The 18,228-nt window shown below is 39.9% G+C and overlaps 1 long non-coding RNA gene across 2 annotated transcripts in view; it reads left to right on the forward strand.

The window, feature by feature from the left end:
• Positions 1 to 18,228, forward strand: part of LOC133543084 (uncharacterized) — a 172,488-nt gene that overhangs the window by 95,800 nt on the left and 58,460 nt on the right. For both annotated transcript variants that reach the window (XR_009804297.1, XR_009804298.1), the window contains exon 3: positions 6,408 to 6,568. This is a non-coding gene — a long non-coding RNA (uncharacterized LOC133543084). The remainder of the gene's footprint in view (positions 1 to 6,407; positions 6,569 to 18,228) is intronic.

The following is an 18,228-nucleotide window of genomic DNA, read 5'->3' on the forward strand; positions in this document are numbered from 1 at the left end:
GAAATGACCACTGTACACTCTTTTTACAGTCTGCACCAAGCTCCGCCCCAAAACCGTACTCATCCTTCTTTGTTTGATTTCCACCCCCCTCCTTCCCACAGCTACTTCTTTAGGGAAGTGATTCGTTGCCTTCGGTTCCCGAACAGTTCAAAGAAAGTTCCATGAAATTGTTCAAAGAGGGTTCCATAGAATAGATCAAAGAAAGAGTTTGTAAAAATACTTCAAAAAGAGATCCTGTGGAAGTTGGGCAGATTCTGCCATCTGTCCGCCTGGAAATCCAGTGAAGTTTTAACAAGCATTCGTCTTGGAAGGTTTCAGCCTTTTGTCTTCTTGCCCGGAACACAATGTAATACAAAGTTTTATTTGATCATTTACACTCAATTTTTCTGACAACAGATGAGGACGCATTGGTAGGCGCCCTGGCCGTGACATGGAGGACATAAAGAATAGCTAAACATGCTTCACTGCCCACAGTAGCACCATACAATAAACCGTGCTAACAGCAAGCTAGCGCTCTTGACTTTGCACAAAAGTGTGTGGATCGATACGGATATCGACTGTAAGAGCTGTATACTCCAATGAGTAGATTGGCAATTTTGCTATCTCAAACCTGTCAGGCTCGTCCCTGACAGTTTTGGTCTATGTCTTAGTTTTTCTTCTGTATTTGTATTTAGTTCCTGTCAGCACTCTTATTTCGGTTCTGTTTCCTGTTTGTCTCCCTGAGTGTGGCTGATTGGCACCTGGCCACACCTGGGATCAATCAGCCAGCTACTATTTAAGACCTGTTTTCTCCTCCAGTCAGGGCTGGATTATTGTCGTTTCAATGTCAATTTTCTACGTGTCATTCCTACTGGTCGTGTGATTTCAGCGTAGCGGTAAGATATATTCAGTTGATGTTTGTAGCTTACTGTTTTTTGTTCCCTGCTTCCGATTTGTTTGTTCATAGCCCTTAGTTCGTTATATCCGCCCACGTGCGTGGTTTTTGTTTGTACCCTATGTTTCTTCTAGTTCTAGTATTTTAAATTTAACCATGTTTTCCTGCAAAATGCCTCCCTCTTTCTCTGCATCTTGGGGTTCGACACCAAATAACCGTGACAAAACCCTTGGTTTACAAACTTAGGAAAGTCTGAGTCCATGGTTCTCGCCCGGAAAAGGGTGGAATGCCATCTCCGGGTTGGGGAGGAGACCCTGCCCCAAGTGGAGGAGTTTAAGTACCTACGAGTCTTGTTAACGAGTGGGGGAAGAGTGGATCGTAAGATCGACAGGCGGATCGGTGCGACATCTTCAGTAATGCGGACGTTGTACCGATCCGTTGTGGTGAAGAAGGAGCTGAGCCGGAAGGCAAAGCTCTCAATTTACCGGTCGATCTACGTTCCCATCCTCACCTATGGTCATGAGCTTTGGGTCATGACCGAAAGGATAAGATCACGGGTACAAGCGGCCGAAATGAGTTTCCTCCGCCGTGTGGCGGGGCTCTCCCTTAGAGATAGGGTGAGAAGCTCTGTCATCCGGGAGGAACTCAAAGTAAAGCCGCTGCTCCTTCACATTGAGAGGAGCCAGATGAGGTGGTTCGGGCATCTGGTCAGGATGCCACCCGAACGCCTCCCTAAGGAGGTGTTTAGGGCACGTCCAACCGGTAGGAGGCCTAGGGGAAGACCCAGGACACGTTGGGAAGACTATGTCTCCCGGCTGGCCTGGGAACGCCTCGGGATCCCCCGGGAAGAGCTAGACGAAGTGGCTGGGGACAGGGAAGTCTGGGTTTCCCTGCTTAGGCTGTTGCCCCCGCGACCCGACCTCGGATAAGCGGAAGAAGATGGATGGATGGATGGATGGAAATAAATCCCTGGACACGGGTGGACTTAAAGGGCAGCATGCAAGGTATTTAAATCAGAACTCCATCCATCCATCCATTTTCTACCGCTTATTCCCTTTTGGGGTCGCGGGGGGCGCTGGCACCTATCTCAGCTACAATCGGGCGGAAGGCAGAGTACACCCTGGACAAGTCGCCACCTAAATCAGAACTAAGAGTAAGAAATCATTTAAATAGAGAATTGATACTGTGACACCTACCCTTTTCCTCCAAAAATCGCATCAATCACTGATATTGAATATTTGAGTATTGGTACTTTATGATCGATACTGCCCCTGGTGTTACTTGGTATTGGATCAAACCCAACGTTTGAGTATCGGCCAAATCCAAAGGACAGAAGAATGCAAACGTACTATCTTTGAACAGCAGAGTGGATAGAAAGGTGTAAAATAAGTCAAATAATATTTTAGCAGTAAAGTAGCAAGGCGATGAATAATAGTTTGGAGAAAATAACACAAGGGAAATGATTCTATTCGTCAGCGGTCATATCAGGCGAGTGCATATATCACCGACATCTTTGTGGACTCGTCTTATTTGCCTTTGCTGTCCGAAGAAGAAATATTACTGGGATTACATGAATTTCACGGGGCTATATAAGTAAGGTCGTTGTTGGGTTTAACTTTTATGAATGTGAAAGACTGGAATGGGGCCACTAAATAATAGTAATATAAAAAAAAAAAAAAAAACGGCGGCGCGTCGTTCGAAAAAAGAAGCCTATAGTTCTGTTAAGCGATATAATTTATCGCCTCTCTGTCAGGAGCAGAAGGACTCTGGGTTTTTAAACTCGGGCTGACCCACAAACCTCTCAAATAATTCTTCTTGAGTGTTTTTGCATATGATATGAAATTTGGACTGAAAGGTATATATATATATATATATATATATATACAGTGGGGCAAAAAAGTATTTAGTCAGACACCGATTGTACAAGTTCTCCCACTTAAAATGATGACAGACGTCTGTAATTTCCATCATAGGTACACTTCAACTGTAAGAGACAGAATTGGAAAAAAATCCAGGAATTCACATTGTAGGGATTTTAAATAATTTATGTGTAAATTATGGTGGAAAATAAGTATTTGGTCAACCAATCAAAGCTCTCACTGATGGAAGGAAGTTTTGGCTCAAAATCTCAAGATACATGGCCCCATTCATTATTTTCTTAACACGGATCAATCGTCCTGTCCAATTAGCAGAAAAACAGCCCCAAAGCATGATGTTTCCACCCCCATGCTTCACAGTAGGTATGGTGTTCTTGGGATGCAACTCAGTATTCTTCTTCCTCCAAACACGACAAGTTGAGTTTATACCAAAAAGTTATATTTTGGTTTAATCTGACCACATATACATATATATATATATATATATATATATATATATATATATATATATATATATATATATATATATATATATATATATATATATATATATATATATATATATATATATATATATATATATATATGTATATGTATATATATATATATATATATGTATGTATATATATATGTATATATATGTATATACATATAATTATACATGTATACAAATAAATATTTGTATGTATGTATATATATATATATATATATATATATATATATATATATATATATATATATATATATTTATATATACATACATACATATATATATATATATATATATATGTGTGTGTGTGTGTGTGTATTTATATGTATAACTTTACATATATTGTTATGTTTATAATTATATATATACATACACACACACACATACATATATATATGTATATATATATTTATATATATATATATATAAATATATGTGTGTGTGTGTGTGTGTGTATTTATATGTTTAACTTTATATATATTTATAATTACATATATATATATATATACACACACACACACAATCACATATATATATATATATATATATATATATATATGTTTACAATTATATATATATACACACACACACATACACAAGCACACACACATATATATTTCCTCAATGAGGGTATCATCTTTAGGTTGTGAAGAGTGGATACGCAATCAATGACTCGGCGGAGAAGGACTTGATTGGCACCCAGCGTGCGAGGCGCTTCAAACAAACATTGGGGTGCAGCAACCTCAACAATATAAACATCTCTCCACTCAACGACACATTTGCTCCTCAAAACATATTCATGTATTCACGTGTTTATCGCAACTTGGCGGCTCGCGTCGCCATTTTCTGGTGATAATGGCGTGGTGGAAATAAGCCCGATCCCCATCAAAATGCAGATATATTTGTTGTGTTTCTTATTTCACTGCGCGGGAGAGTACGCCGGGGAATTGAACTGATAGGAACTGCAGACACAAGCCTCAAATTTAGCCTGATTTCCATACCTGCCTCGTAATCGCCTGCAGGCAACGCCACAGCGAGTTTAATTAACATCCTTATGTGAGCACGTGGAATCTTCCTAAGACTGGGTTTCATGTCCAGGACTGAGAGGTTTGTTTGGCAAAATAGCTCTGGAAAACTACAATTTGCAATTCCAATGAGTGACCTATGTGAGCGAGAAGCCGATACGCGTGAGTGGAACTGAAACGGTTGAGTGTCCAAGGTGAGTGGAGTCCGTGGATGTTGGAACGGTTCAAATCGGTTGAAAAATGTGGGATATGGAGAGGTTTGTATATTCGTTGTCAATAGGGACAAAATCCGGGAAAACTGGCAATTTGGGAAAGGGAAAACATGTTTTTGTCAGGACTTGGACTACGACTTGGATTGTTTCTCCGATGCAAAGGAAAATTGGCGCGAGCAAGACGTCAATGTAATTCCATTTTTATTTAATCCTCTAATAAACTACAAAAAGGCAAACAAATGGCGCGCACAATGGCGGAGAACAAACTTGACTACTGAAAACAAAAAACACTAGCACGAAGGCATGACTATGAACAAAAGAACAAAAAAGAACTCGGTTGGTAGAGTGGCCGTGCCAGCAACTTGAAGGTTGCAGGTTCGATTCCCGCTTGTGCCATCCTAGTTACTGCCGTTGTGTCCTTGGGCAAGACACTTTACCCACCTGCTCCCAGTGCCACCCACACTGGTTTAAATGTAACTTATATATTGGGTGTCACTATGTAAAGCGCTTTGAGTCACTTGAGAAAAGCGCTATATAAATATAATTCACTTCACTTCACAATAACTGTGGCATAAAACACACCAAATCTTACGTGGCATGGACAGAATAATAAACAGCATAGCATGGCATGAAGGCAGTTGAGCAATACGGGAGGCGGCATGGCGTAGTGGGTAGAGTGGCCGTGCCAGAAACCTGAGGGTTGCAGGTTCGCTTCCCACCTATTGACATCAAAGTCGCTGCCGTTGTGTCCTTGGGCAGGACACTTCACCCTTTGCCCCCGGTGCCGCTTACACTGGTGAATGAATGATGAATGAATGATTGGTGGTGGTCGGAGGGGCCGTAGGCGCAAACTGGCAGCCACGCTTCCGTCAGTCTACCCCAGGGCAGCTGTGGCTACGGATGTAGCTTACCACCACCAGGTGTGAATGAATGATGGGTTCCCACTTCTCTGTGAGCGCTTTGAGTATCTAACAATAGAAAAGCGCGATATAAATCTAATCCATTATTATTATTATTATAAAAGTCGACAGACTGACCACCTGGCAACTACAGGTTTAAATAATGAACATGATAATTACAAACGGGTGTGAGAACTGAGGACAGGGGCGTGACATGAAGACAAGGTGAAAACTAATGAGTTGGCATGGTAAAAAAGAAAACAAGGATGTGCAGGAACAGGAACTGAGTGTCCAAAAAAGAAAACTAAACATGACAAAAAAAACATGATCCCATCGGCGTGACAGAGCCCCCCCGTCAAGGACAGATCCCAGATGTCCAAAAAAAGAAACCATGATCAAGAGTCATGGAAGGGCGGGAGGGGGACATGGACATGGTGGGTCGCCAGACCACGTGTCCCCGTATGCACTGGGGAGTTAGGTGGCGTCGGCACGTAGAGGCCCGCGAGTTGGGCGACCCGGGAAGGGCCACATCCGTGGCCTACGAGGAGTTCGGCGCCCTTGGCGTGGCAGACGACCACGTAGTGGCCACATACGAGGCCGACGAGGAGGCGGACGCGTCGTCATTGTATCAAGCGGCGAAGCTTGGCGTTGTGCGTCAGGTGGCAGGTCTAGGTGTGGAGCTACTACTGGCGGCGCAGGAGCTTGGTGACGTGGTAGAAATAAAACAAAGATTACTTCAAGACGGCTTTATTGTTTGAATCTTTATTTAATATTTAATAGTTGCAGTTTTAACAACAAACAAGTGAACGATGAGAACCGACTCACAGTTGAGAGCCGTTCGTTTGGAAGTTTATTTTTATTTTTAATTTTTTTATTGCCATTTTTGCATGTGAAAAATTGCAGAATTTAGATTTACTTCTTTTTTGAGAATACCAAATTTATTTTTACTTTAAATATGTGCATATATTAAAAAAGAAAAATCAATTGTATCTTTTTTTTTTATTATTAACTCATATTTTTATTTTGTTAGGACTCACTTTTTGGATTCATTATTCTCGGGATCCTTGGGGGAGGAGCCGGACGAGAGGGACGTCTGGGCTTCTCTGCTTAGGCTGCTGCCCCCGAGACCCAAGGTTGGATAAGTGGAAAAAGATGGATGAATGGAGTTTTCATTGAAGGTACACACACCAGGTATGGAAATTGAAACATTTATTCATTTGTTTATGTCCATCAATCCATTGTCTACCGCGTATTCTTTATTTATACTTTATGTATTGTATATTATTTTTGATATTTTTTTCTTCCTAAATTGCTAAAATGCTATGCATTTTTTAATGTGAGTTGAAAATATCAGAATTTACATTAACTCCTTTTTTGATAGAAGGAAACAAAACATGTTTACATTTGTAAATACATACATGTATTTAAAAAACTAATATTTAATTGTGTTTTTTTAATATTTTTTATTTTATCTACTCATTTTTTTATTTTGTTTGGACTCACTTTTCGGATTCATTATTCTCGGGATCCCCCGGGGAGGAGCTGGACGGGAGGGATGTCTGGGCTTCTCTGCTTAGGCTACTGCCCCCGCGACCCGAGCTTGGATAAGCGGAAAAAGATGGGTGAATGTAGTCTTTATTGAAGTGTACACACACCAGGTACGGAAGTCAAAAAATGGTACCCACATTTACATTAAGTCCTAAGCATGAAAGTATGGACCTTATTATGGGATGTTTACAATGAAAACACAACAAAAAATAGAAAATATAAAACATATTTCAGAATAATTCCAGCCAATAGAGTAATATTTGTGTACATTTAATTATTCCAATGTGCATCTTATCATTAGTTTTCTTGATTAAAAAAAATATATAATAATAATTAAAAAAATACTGCACATTCTTGAATTGCCACTAGGTATAAAGTATGCGCCTGAATTACGTTTCGCAAAATATTATTTTTATTAGCGCATGTCAAGAATTTCCACCGGGTCAAACTCGTCACGTCACGAGTGACACTTCACCTGTCATCATTTTCAAAATTACAAATCGCATAAAAGGAAGAAAATTAAGAGCTATTCAGTAGGATTTCAGCTCCAAGCTATTGAATATGCTAAAAAGAACAGTAAGCAGCTATGTTTTATTAATATACCGTAGCTGCGTGTGTCAAATATGAGTCATTACATGACTCCCGCCTCCTGGTGGTAGAGGGCGTTAGTGATCCTTCTTGCGACTACTCGGCTGCAGAAGAAGTGACAAGAGTGAGCAGCGATCGTTTATTTTTTCCTCTCGTTTGCACTTTTAACATGGAGGATTACATATCTAAAATAAAACCGTTTTCTAAACTGGACTTTCAATCGAAGCAGGAGGTAAAAAAGGAAGATCTCCCTCGAGACAGAGAGACTTTTAAAACTGAAGAAAGATAAGGAAGACTTCTATAAACAAGTTATTGATGCTTTTGATCAGAAGGAGCTGCGCATGGACTTCATTTATGTCACGCCTATGGTTCATGTTTTGTTTTGGTCATGCTATGTTTAGTTTTTTGGACATTTAGTTCTGTTTTGCATTTCCTTGTTTGTCTTGTTACCATGCCAACTGATTTAGTTTTCATCTGTCATGTCTGATCATGAGTCTTGTATGGCCTTACCACCCTGAGCATCCCCAATCTTATCTGTTCTAAAAGCTAAGCAGTATCTGACCTGGTTAGTCCTTGGATGGAAGACTGCCTAGGAAAACCAGGTGCTTTTGACCTTTGGACTCTAAGTTCCTTTTTTTTTCCCACTCCCTGTTTTGTTACCATAACGACCAATCAGTTCACCTGTCTTGTCTCACACCTGTTTTCACTTATCATGTTCATTATTTAAGCCACAGTTACCAGGTAGTCAGTCCGGCAACATCACCTCCTTCAGGACCTCGATTATCGGCTTCATGCCTTGCTATGCTGTCCATTTTGTCCACGTCAGTTTTTGTTATTCATGCCACTGCGCAAGTGTTTTTTGTTTCATGTTTGTAGTTTATAGCCTTTGTGCTAGTCTTTTGTTTCATAGCCTAAGTTTTTTGTACCGCCATTGTGCTCGCTTTTTGTTGGTTCCTGTTTTTGATTTTAGTGTTAAAATAAAGATGTCCTTACTCCATTCGCTTTGCACCTCGGGAAAACAAACCAAGACCAAGTCCAAGCCTGACAATTTATAAGTAAAGGTAAGACCATAATAACTTTTTTTTTTTTATTAAATGTGCTTTTCATGATGGTATCCTTACATCACACACAAATTTATAAGCGCAGGCCTAAATTTTTACCGCATGCCTTTGGTAAGTGCCGGAGTGAGAATTGTTTTTTAAATTAATGAGCACCCCGGCGGCAATTCGAATAACGAGCCGGTCTTTTGAACGACTCCTTTTTGAAAGAGCCGTACAACTCTGACAATGGTGAGAGTTACTGTGAGGGGAAAATGTTTTGAAATGATCGCCTGACTCCATCGCTCTCGTTAACGAGAAAACGAGTGGTTGCAGCGAGCGGCGTTTAAGTGAGAGTGACCATTCCCAGTCATGGGGGAGTTGATTGGATGTCAGCGGGGAGCAAAGAGGCTGAGCAGCCAGACAAATGTTGCTGCCAAGTGGGAGCAGCCAGAGTTTAATTACAAATCATGAAAATAAGCCAAGGCATAAAAAACATGTTGTCGTGTGTGTGTGTGTGTGTGTGTGTGTGTGTGTGTGTGTGTGGGAGGGACTTGTTTTGGCTGCCAGGACTGATATGTCCGATACGAGATGGATAACCACGCACCAAATATCGACCAAGGGTGTCACGATAGGATATTGTTAGCGTATTTCTGTCTGATACAAAAAGGATGAACACAAGTATCGACTCTCATCTGAAAAAATCCGATACCATGTGCGACACGAGCGGTCTTGCAGAGTGTTTACTTGTGTGTAGTACCATGAGCGATACAAGTAGTCCTGCAGCGTGTTTACTTGTGTGTGATATCACGTGCGATACAAGTGGCCCTGCAGCGGATTTACTTGTGTGTGACGTAATGTGGGATACAAACAGTCCTGCAGAGTGTTCATTTGTGTGTGATATCAAGTGCGATACAAGTGTCCCCGCAGCGAATGTACTTGTGTGTGACGTAATGTGGAATACAAGCAGTCCTTCAGACTGTTTACTTGTGTGTGATATCATGTACGATACAAGCGGTACCGCCTAGTCTTTACTTGTGTGTGATACCATGTGCGATACAAGTAGTCCTGCAGTGTGTTTACTTGTGTGTGATATCACGTGCGATACGAGTGCCCCTGCTGCGAATTTACTTGTGTGTGACGTAATGTGGGATACAAGCAGTCCTGCAGAGTGTTTACTTGTTTATGGTATCATGTGCGACACAAGCGGTCCCGCGTAGTCTTTACTTGTGTGCGATACTAGTAGTCCTACAGTGCGTTTTACTTGTGTGTGATATCAAGTGCGATACAAGTGGCCCTGCAGCGAATTTACTTGTGTGTGACATAACGTGGGATACAAGCGGTCCTGCAGAGTATTTACTTGTGTATGATATCATGTGCGATACAAGCGGTCCCGCGTAGTCTTTACTTGTGTGCGATACTAGTAGTCCTACAGTGCGTTTTACTTGTGTGTGTGATATCAGTTGCGATACAAGTGGCCCTGCAGCGAATTTACTTGTGTGTGACGTAATGTGGGATACAAGCAGTCCTGCAGAGTGTTTACTTGTGTGATATCACGTGCGATACAAGTAGTCCTGCAGCGAATTTACTTGTGTGTGACGTAATATGGAATACAAGCAGTCCTTCAGACTGTTTACTTGTGTGTGATATCATGTACGATACAAGCGGTACCGCATAGTCTTTACTTGTGTGTGATACCATGTGCGATACGAGTGCCCCTGCAGCGAATTTACTTGTGTGTGACGTAATGTGGGATACAAGCAGCCATGCGGAGTGTTTACTTGTCTATGATATCATGTGCGATACAAGCGGCCCCGCGTAGACTTTACTTGTGTGCGATACAAGTAGTCCTACAGTGCGTTTTACTTGTGTGTGATATCAAGTGCGATACAAGTGGCCCTGCAGCGAATATACTTGTGTGTGACGTAATGTGGGATACAAGCAGTCATGCAGAGTGTTTACTTGTGTATGATATCATGTGCGATAAAAGCGGTCCCGCGTAGTCTTTACTTGTGTGCGATACAAGTAGTCCTACAGTGCGTTTTACTTGTGTGTGATATCAAGTGCGATACAAGTGTCCCTGCAGCAAATTTACTTGTGTGTGACGTAATGTGGGATACAAGCAGTCATGCAGAGTGTTTACTTGTGTGCGATACAAATGGCCCTGCAGCGAATTTACTTGTGTGTGACGTAATGTGCGATACAAGCAGTCCTGCAGAGTGTTCGCTTGTGTGTAATACCATGTGCGATACAAGTAGTCCTGCAGTGTGTTTACTTGTGTGCGATACAAGTGGCCCTGCAGCGAATTTACTTGTGTGTGACGTAATGTGGGATACAAGCATATCATGCAGAGTGTTTGCTTGTGTGTAATACCATGTGCGATACAAGTAGTCCTGCAGTGTGTTTACTTGTGTGTGATATCACGTGCGATACAAGTGGCCCTGCAGCAAATTTACTTGTGTGTGACGTAATGTGGGATACAAGCAGTCCTGCAGAGTGTACACTTGTGTGTGATATCACGTGCGATACAAGTGGCTCTGCAGCGTGTTTACTTGTGTGTGATATCACGTGTGATACAAGTGGCCCTGCAGCGTATTTACTTGTGTGTGACACCATGTGCGATACATGAAGTTCTGCAGCGTTTTTACTTGTATGTGATATCATGTGTGGTACAAGTGGTCCTGCAGTGTTTACTTGTGTGTGATATCAGGTGCGATACAAGCAGTCCTGCAGAAAATTGACTTGTGTGTAGTATCATGTGCGATACAAGCGGTCCTGCAGCGTGTTTACTTGCGTGTGACATAATGTGCGATACAAGCAGCGCTGCATCATATTTACTTGTGTGTGACATAATGTGATATACCTGTGGTCCTGCAGAAAATTTACTTGTGTGTAGTATCATGTGCGATACGAGCGGGTCTGCAATAAGTTTACTTGTGTGTGGTATCTTCTACGATACAAGCAGTCCTGCAGCGTGTTTACTTGTGTGTGATACCTTGTACGATACAAGCAGCCATGCAGCGTAATTACTTGTCTGTGATACAAGTCGTCCTGCAGCGTGTTTACTTGTGTATGATATTATCTGCGATACAAGCGGTCCTGCAGTGTGTTTGTGTGTGACACCATGTGCGATACGAGAGGTTCTGCAACGTTTTTACTTGTGTGTGTGTGAGACCATGTGCGATACAAGTAGTTCTGCAGTGTGTTTTTTACTTGTGCGTGACATAATGTGCGATACAAGCAGCCCTGCAGCGTATTTACTTGTGTGTGATATTATGTGTGATACAAGCGGTCTTGCAGCGTGTTTACTTGCGTGTAACATAATGTGCGATACAAGCAGCGCTGCATCATATTTACTTGTGTGTGACATAATGTGTGATACCAGTGGTCCTGCAGAAAATTTACTTGTGTAATACGAGCGGGTCTGCAATAAGTTTACTTGTGTGTGGTATCTTCTGTGACACAAGCGGCTCTGTAGCGTGTTTACTTTTGTGTGATATCATGTGCGATACAAGCAGTCCCGCAGCGTGATTACTTGTGTGTGATATCATGTGTGATACAAGTGGCCAGGCAGTGTTTACTTTTATGTGATACCATGTGCGATACAAGCAGTCCCGCAGCGTGATTACTTGTGTGTGATATCATGTGCGATACAAGTGGCCAGGCAGTGTTTACTTTTATGTGATACCATGTGCGATACAAGCAGCCCTGCAACGTTTTTAATTGTGTGTGAGACCATGTGCGATACAAGTAGTCCTGCAGTGTGTTTGCTTGTAGGTTACATAATGTGCGATACAAGCAGTCCTGCAGCGTTTTTACTTGCGTGTGACATAATGTGCGATACAGGCAGCCCTGCAGCATATTTACTTGTGTGTGACATCATGTGCGATACAGGCAGCCCTGCAGCATATTTACTTGTGTGTGACATAATGTGCGATACAGGCAGCCCTGCAGCATATTTACTTGTGTGTGACATAATGTGCGATACAGGCAGCCCTGCAGCATATTTACTTGTGTGTGACATCATGTGCGATACAGGCAGCCCTGCAGCATATTTACTTGTGTGTGACATCATGTGCGATACAAGCGGCCCCATGCTACTCGGAGCTAGCAGCTACACATAACAGGGCACACACTAAACATACATAATACAGCACCTGCGGCGATATAAACAAGTATCACATAGAAAGTCTCAAAGGCAGAGGAGCATTAGAAAGTATCCAGTATCAAGCGTGTCCGCATCATTCAAGCTATCGCCTCATGAGCTTATCTTCATGGATTATTGTGGGCAGTCTGTGATGCCAACAACTAATTACCACGCCACTTCAATTTAAAAACAGCATAAGTCCATCCCACAGGGTTGATATCTAATATGTTGAATCCGTTCGCACCTATCATTGTTCTCTGTTTGACTCATTTTAGTTGATCAAGGCTTGTTTTCGATCTATGTCGGCCGATACTTAAGGCTGCAATATTGCTATAAATTGGGAAGTGAAAAATGTGTAATCTAGTAAAAATGTTACATCTTTGAGTGAAGAATTGTTTTAAATCAACACTAGAGTTTAGTATAAACTGGATAAAAAAACAACAATACGGGATTGTAAACGGCTCCCTGCCGCCATTGTGTGGGTTGCATGGACCAATCAGGAAGGACATCGCTTCGCACAGGTTTGACTCTTCATTTTTCAATAAGTCGCTCGCAGTGTCGGTCGGTCGCTCTTTCAGCTCCACCTCCGCTCCTTTTCCGTCGGCGCGTCTTTCCTGTGCTGGTCTCGGTCGCTCCGTGGCTCTCCGTGGTTCTCGCTCGTCCGGTTGTCTCCTACTACTTCCCCGGCGAGTGTTCCTCCTTTGCCCCTTTTATGCTGCAGCAGAAGATGAGGGGATTGCGAACAGGTGAGTAGTTTACGCACCTGACTGGGCTGGCTGCAGCATCACTCCTAAGGCGCCCCGCCTCTCCTCTCTGCTGCATGCTCCGCCTCCTGGCCTCCATCTTGGGTAGGACAGCCATATTTCCTAGCCCACTGTTGGCTCAGTCTCTTAAAGGGATAAAGGTTGGCTCTTATGCCGCTAGCTTCATGCTAACATACAATGGATGGCCCCATTGACAGGCTAATGAAATTAGCATCGCGATCGTTTTGAACGAGCACAAAGGTTTAAAAATTGGAATAAAACTGTTATTTATTATTCCCTCGTAGTAGTGGTGTGTACAGTGTGTGTTGTTTGTTGTGTGATGTTGCCTCCTATTTGATATCAAGTCCATTTCAGTGTAATGCTTCATGTTGCACGCATTAGTATAAAGTTAGTCGTGAAACTAGTATCACCGTTATAAACAACGCTGTTATTCGCAACACTGTAAATAAGAAATATCAGAACCCAAACTGGGGCCGATAAAAGGAAGTATTTCACGTTGATAAAATACGAGCGCACCGTATCTGCAAAATAGTTTTGCTGTTGCTGATGAATCAGTAAGCAGAGTTTGTTCATATCTCCTGCAGCTGCAATAAAAAACAAAACCTTTCACGAGGGCTTCGGGATGTGAAATGGGGAAAATGTAGTTATTTTACCGCCGCACTTAGTGGCCGCCGGGGATGCTAATGTCTTTGCTAGCACATAAATGTTAGTGGGGCTAAGTTCCCCGCTTACCCACGTACTCTCCAACATGGAAGGAGCAGTCAAACACAGCAATGGAAGAAGGGTAGGTCAAAAAAAAACTAGTTGGTTGTGTTTCACCACCTACGTACGAGAGGTAAACCAGGATTATGCTAACGGGAATTGTGACGTCACACTGATTCCACCAAAATATAAAAAATACAAAAAAAATCTCTGTCCACTAATAAAAAGATTTCATATTAAAAACAAGAATAAATGAAGCGAGAATGTAAACAATCATTGCCTTGATCGTGCAATTAAATATTAATTTAGAAAATAATAGATGTAAAATAAAATGTATGTCGTTCTTAAGTTATTGGCAATAAAAAACAAACAAACAAAATGAATGTATATATATATATGTATATATATATATACATTAGTGTATGCAAATATAAATACACATACATACATTATGTATGCATACATAAATATATACATACATACATACATACATATGCATATACATTTTCCCCTAATGTTTTTTAAATGGAAAAATGCAGTTTTACCAAAATTCCAGGAAATCCATAACACCATTTCTCAATTGAACATGTTACTGCTTCAACATTCCTTGACCGATTTAAAACAATTCCAACACCAACCTTTTGAACCCATCCAGAACATTCAAGTTTTTTAATATTTTCCCCAAAAATTTCCGAAATTCCAAAATTTCTGTGAAATTCTAGTTCAAAATAAATGGGACATTTTTCAAAGTTCCACAATTCCTAAATGTTTCATCTGATTCAAACTGTTCCAACTCCAAAAAATATTCAGCCTGTTCAAAATTGTTTGCTGTCTATCAACAATTTTGAAAACATTTCCAAGAATTCCCAGTTTTCAGGGACATTTCCCCCATTTTAAATTGAATTGTCCATTTTTTAAACGTTAACAATTCGCACATTTTCAACCTATTCAAACCATTCCAACTTCAACACATTCCGACATTCTGGGAAATGTAAACTATCCTTTTTCGAGTCCCAAAAAATTCCAGGATTTTCCAGAATTCCTGGTTTTCCGAAGTCTTATTTCCACCCTTTTACTGGAGACTACTCCTCCCAAATTTTTCAACTCACTTCAAACATTCTACAATAAAAAAAATCATTTTAATATTTCTTAACTGGAAAAATTCCCGGTTTTACCAAAATTCCAGGAATTCCATAATACCATTTCTCAAGTCAACATATTAATACTTAAACATTTCTCCACCGATTTTGAAAAATTCAAACACCATTTGAACTCATCCAGAACATTCAAGTCTTTTAATATTTTCCCAAAAAATCCCGAAATACATAGATTTCTGTGAAATTCTAGTTAAAATTAAATTGCACATTTTTCCAAGTTCCACAATTCCTAAATTTTTCATCTGATTCAAACTGTTCCAACTCCAAAAAATATTCAAACTGTTCAAAATGGTGTGCTCTCTTTCAACAATTTTGAATACAGTTCCAAGAATTCCCAGTTTTCAGCGACATTTTCCCCATTTTAAAATGAATTGTCCATTTTTTAAACGTCCACAATTCGCACATTTTTCAACCTATTCAAACCATTCCAACTTCAACATATTCCAACACTCTGGAAATTTAAACTACACTTTTTCGAGTCCCAAAAAATTCCAGGATTCAACACGTTACCGATTCAACATTTCTTGAGCAGTTCCACAATTCCCACATTTTTCATCTGTTCCAACTCCAGAAATATTATGCCTGTTCAAAATGGTGTGCACTACTTCAACAATTTTTAAAAATTCCCGGATTTTCCCCGAAATTCGCAGTATTCAGGGACATTTCCCCCATTTAAAATTCATTGTCCATTTTTTAAATTTCCAAAATAAGCACATTTTCCATCTGATTCAAACTGTTCCAACTCCCAAAAATATTCAGCCTGTTCAAAATTGTGTGCTCTCCTTAAATAATTTTTTAAAAATCCCGGATTTCCAAAAATTCCTCGTTTTAAGGGACATTTTCCCCATTCTAAATGAACTGTCCATTTTTTTAAACTTCAACAAGTTGCAAATTTTTTCATCTGATTAAAACTGTTCCAACTCCAAACATATTTTTAAAAATCCCAGATTTTCCCCAAAATTCGCAGTTTTCAGGGACATTCCCCCCATTCAAAATAGATGTTCCAATATTTAAACTTCCACAATTTGCACATTTTCCATCTGATTCAAACTGTTCCAACTCCCAAAAATATGCAGCCTGTTCAAAATTGTGTGCTCTCCTTAAACAATTTTTTAAAAAATCCCGGATTTCCAAAAATTCCCAGTTTTAAGGGACATTTTCCCCATTCTAAATGAATTGTCCATTTTTTTTAAACTTCCACAATTTGCACATTTTCCATCTGATTCAAACTGTTCCAACTCCCAAAAATATTCAGCCTGTTCAAAATTGTGTGCTCTCCTAAAAAACAATTTTTTAAAAAATCCTGGATTTCCAAAAATTCCCAGTTTTAAGGGACATTTTCCCCATTCTAAATGAATTGTCCATTTTTTAAACTTCCATAATTAGCACATTTTTCATCTGATTCAAGCTTTTCAAACTCCAAAAATATATTCAGCCTGTTTAAAATTGTGTGCTCTCTTTAATTTTTTTTTTTTTTTAATTCCCGGATTTCCAACAATTCAGTTTTCAGGGACATGTTCCCCATTCAAAATAAATGTCCCATTTTTTAAACTTCCACAATTTGCACATTTTCCATCTGATTCAAACTGTTCCAACTCCCAAAAATATTCAGCCTGTTCAAAATTGTGTGCTCTCCTTAAACAATTTTTTAAAAAATCCCGGATTTCCAAAAATTCCCAGTTTTAAGGGACATTTTCCCCATTCTAAATGAATTGTCGAATTTTTTTAAACTTCCACAATTTGCACATTTTCCATCTGATTCAATCTCTTCCAACTCCCAAAAATATTCAGCCTGTTAAAAATTGTGTGCTCTCCTTAAACAATTTTTTAAAAAATCCCGGATTTCCAAAAATTCCCAGTTTTAAAGGACATTTTCCCCATTCTAAATGAATTGTCCATTTTTTAAACTTCCATAATTAGCACATTTTTCATCTGATTCAAGCTTTTCAAACTCCAAAAATATATTCAGCCTGTTTAAAATTGTGTGCTCTCTTTAATTTTTTTTTTTTTTTAATTCCCGGATTTCCAACAATTCACAGTTTTCAGGGACATGTTCCCCATTCAAAATAAATGTCCCATTTTTTAAACTTCCACAATTTGCACATTTTCCATCTGATTCAAACTGTTCCAACTCCCAAAAATATTCAGCCTGTTTAAAATTGTGTGCTCTCCTTAAACAATTTTTTAAAAAATCCCGGATTTCCAAAAATTCCCAGTTTTAAGGGACATTTTCCCCATTCTAAATGAATTGTCGAATTTTTTTAAACTTCCACAATTTGCACATTTTCCATCTGATTCAAACTGTTCCAACTCCCAAAAATATTCAGCCTGTTAAAAATTGTGTGCTCTCCTTAAACAATTTTTTAAAAAATCCCGGATTTCCAAAAATTCCCAGTTTTAAGGGACATTTTCCCCATTCTAAATGAATTGTCCATTTTTTAAACTTCCAAAATTAGCACATTTTTCATCTGATTCAAGCTGTTCAAACTCCAAAAATATATTCAGCCTGTTTAAAATTGTGTGCTCGCTTTAAAAAATATTTTTCTTAAATTCCCGGATTTCCAACAATTCCCAGTTTTCAGGGACATGTTCCCCATTCTCAGCTACAATCGGGCGGAAGGCGGGGTACAGCCTGGACAAGTCGCCACCTCATCGCAGGGCCAACACAGATAGACAGACAACATCCACATTCACACACTACTAAAAAAATCCCGGATTTCCAAAAATTCCCAGTTTTAAAGGAAATTTTCCCCATTCTAAATGAATTGTCCATTTTTTTAAACTACCACAATTTGCACATTTTCCATCTGATTCAAACTGTTCCAACTCCCAAAAATATTCAGCCTGTTCAAAATTGTGTGCTCTCCTTAAACAATTAAAAAAAAAATCCCGGATTTCCAAAACAGTT

Source organism: Nerophis ophidion, linkage group LG25, assembly GCF_033978795.1.
Source record: "Nerophis ophidion isolate RoL-2023_Sa linkage group LG25, RoL_Noph_v1.0, whole genome shotgun sequence".
In the NCBI taxonomy this organism is placed as follows: domain Eukaryota; kingdom Metazoa; phylum Chordata; class Actinopteri; order Syngnathiformes; family Syngnathidae; genus Nerophis; species Nerophis ophidion.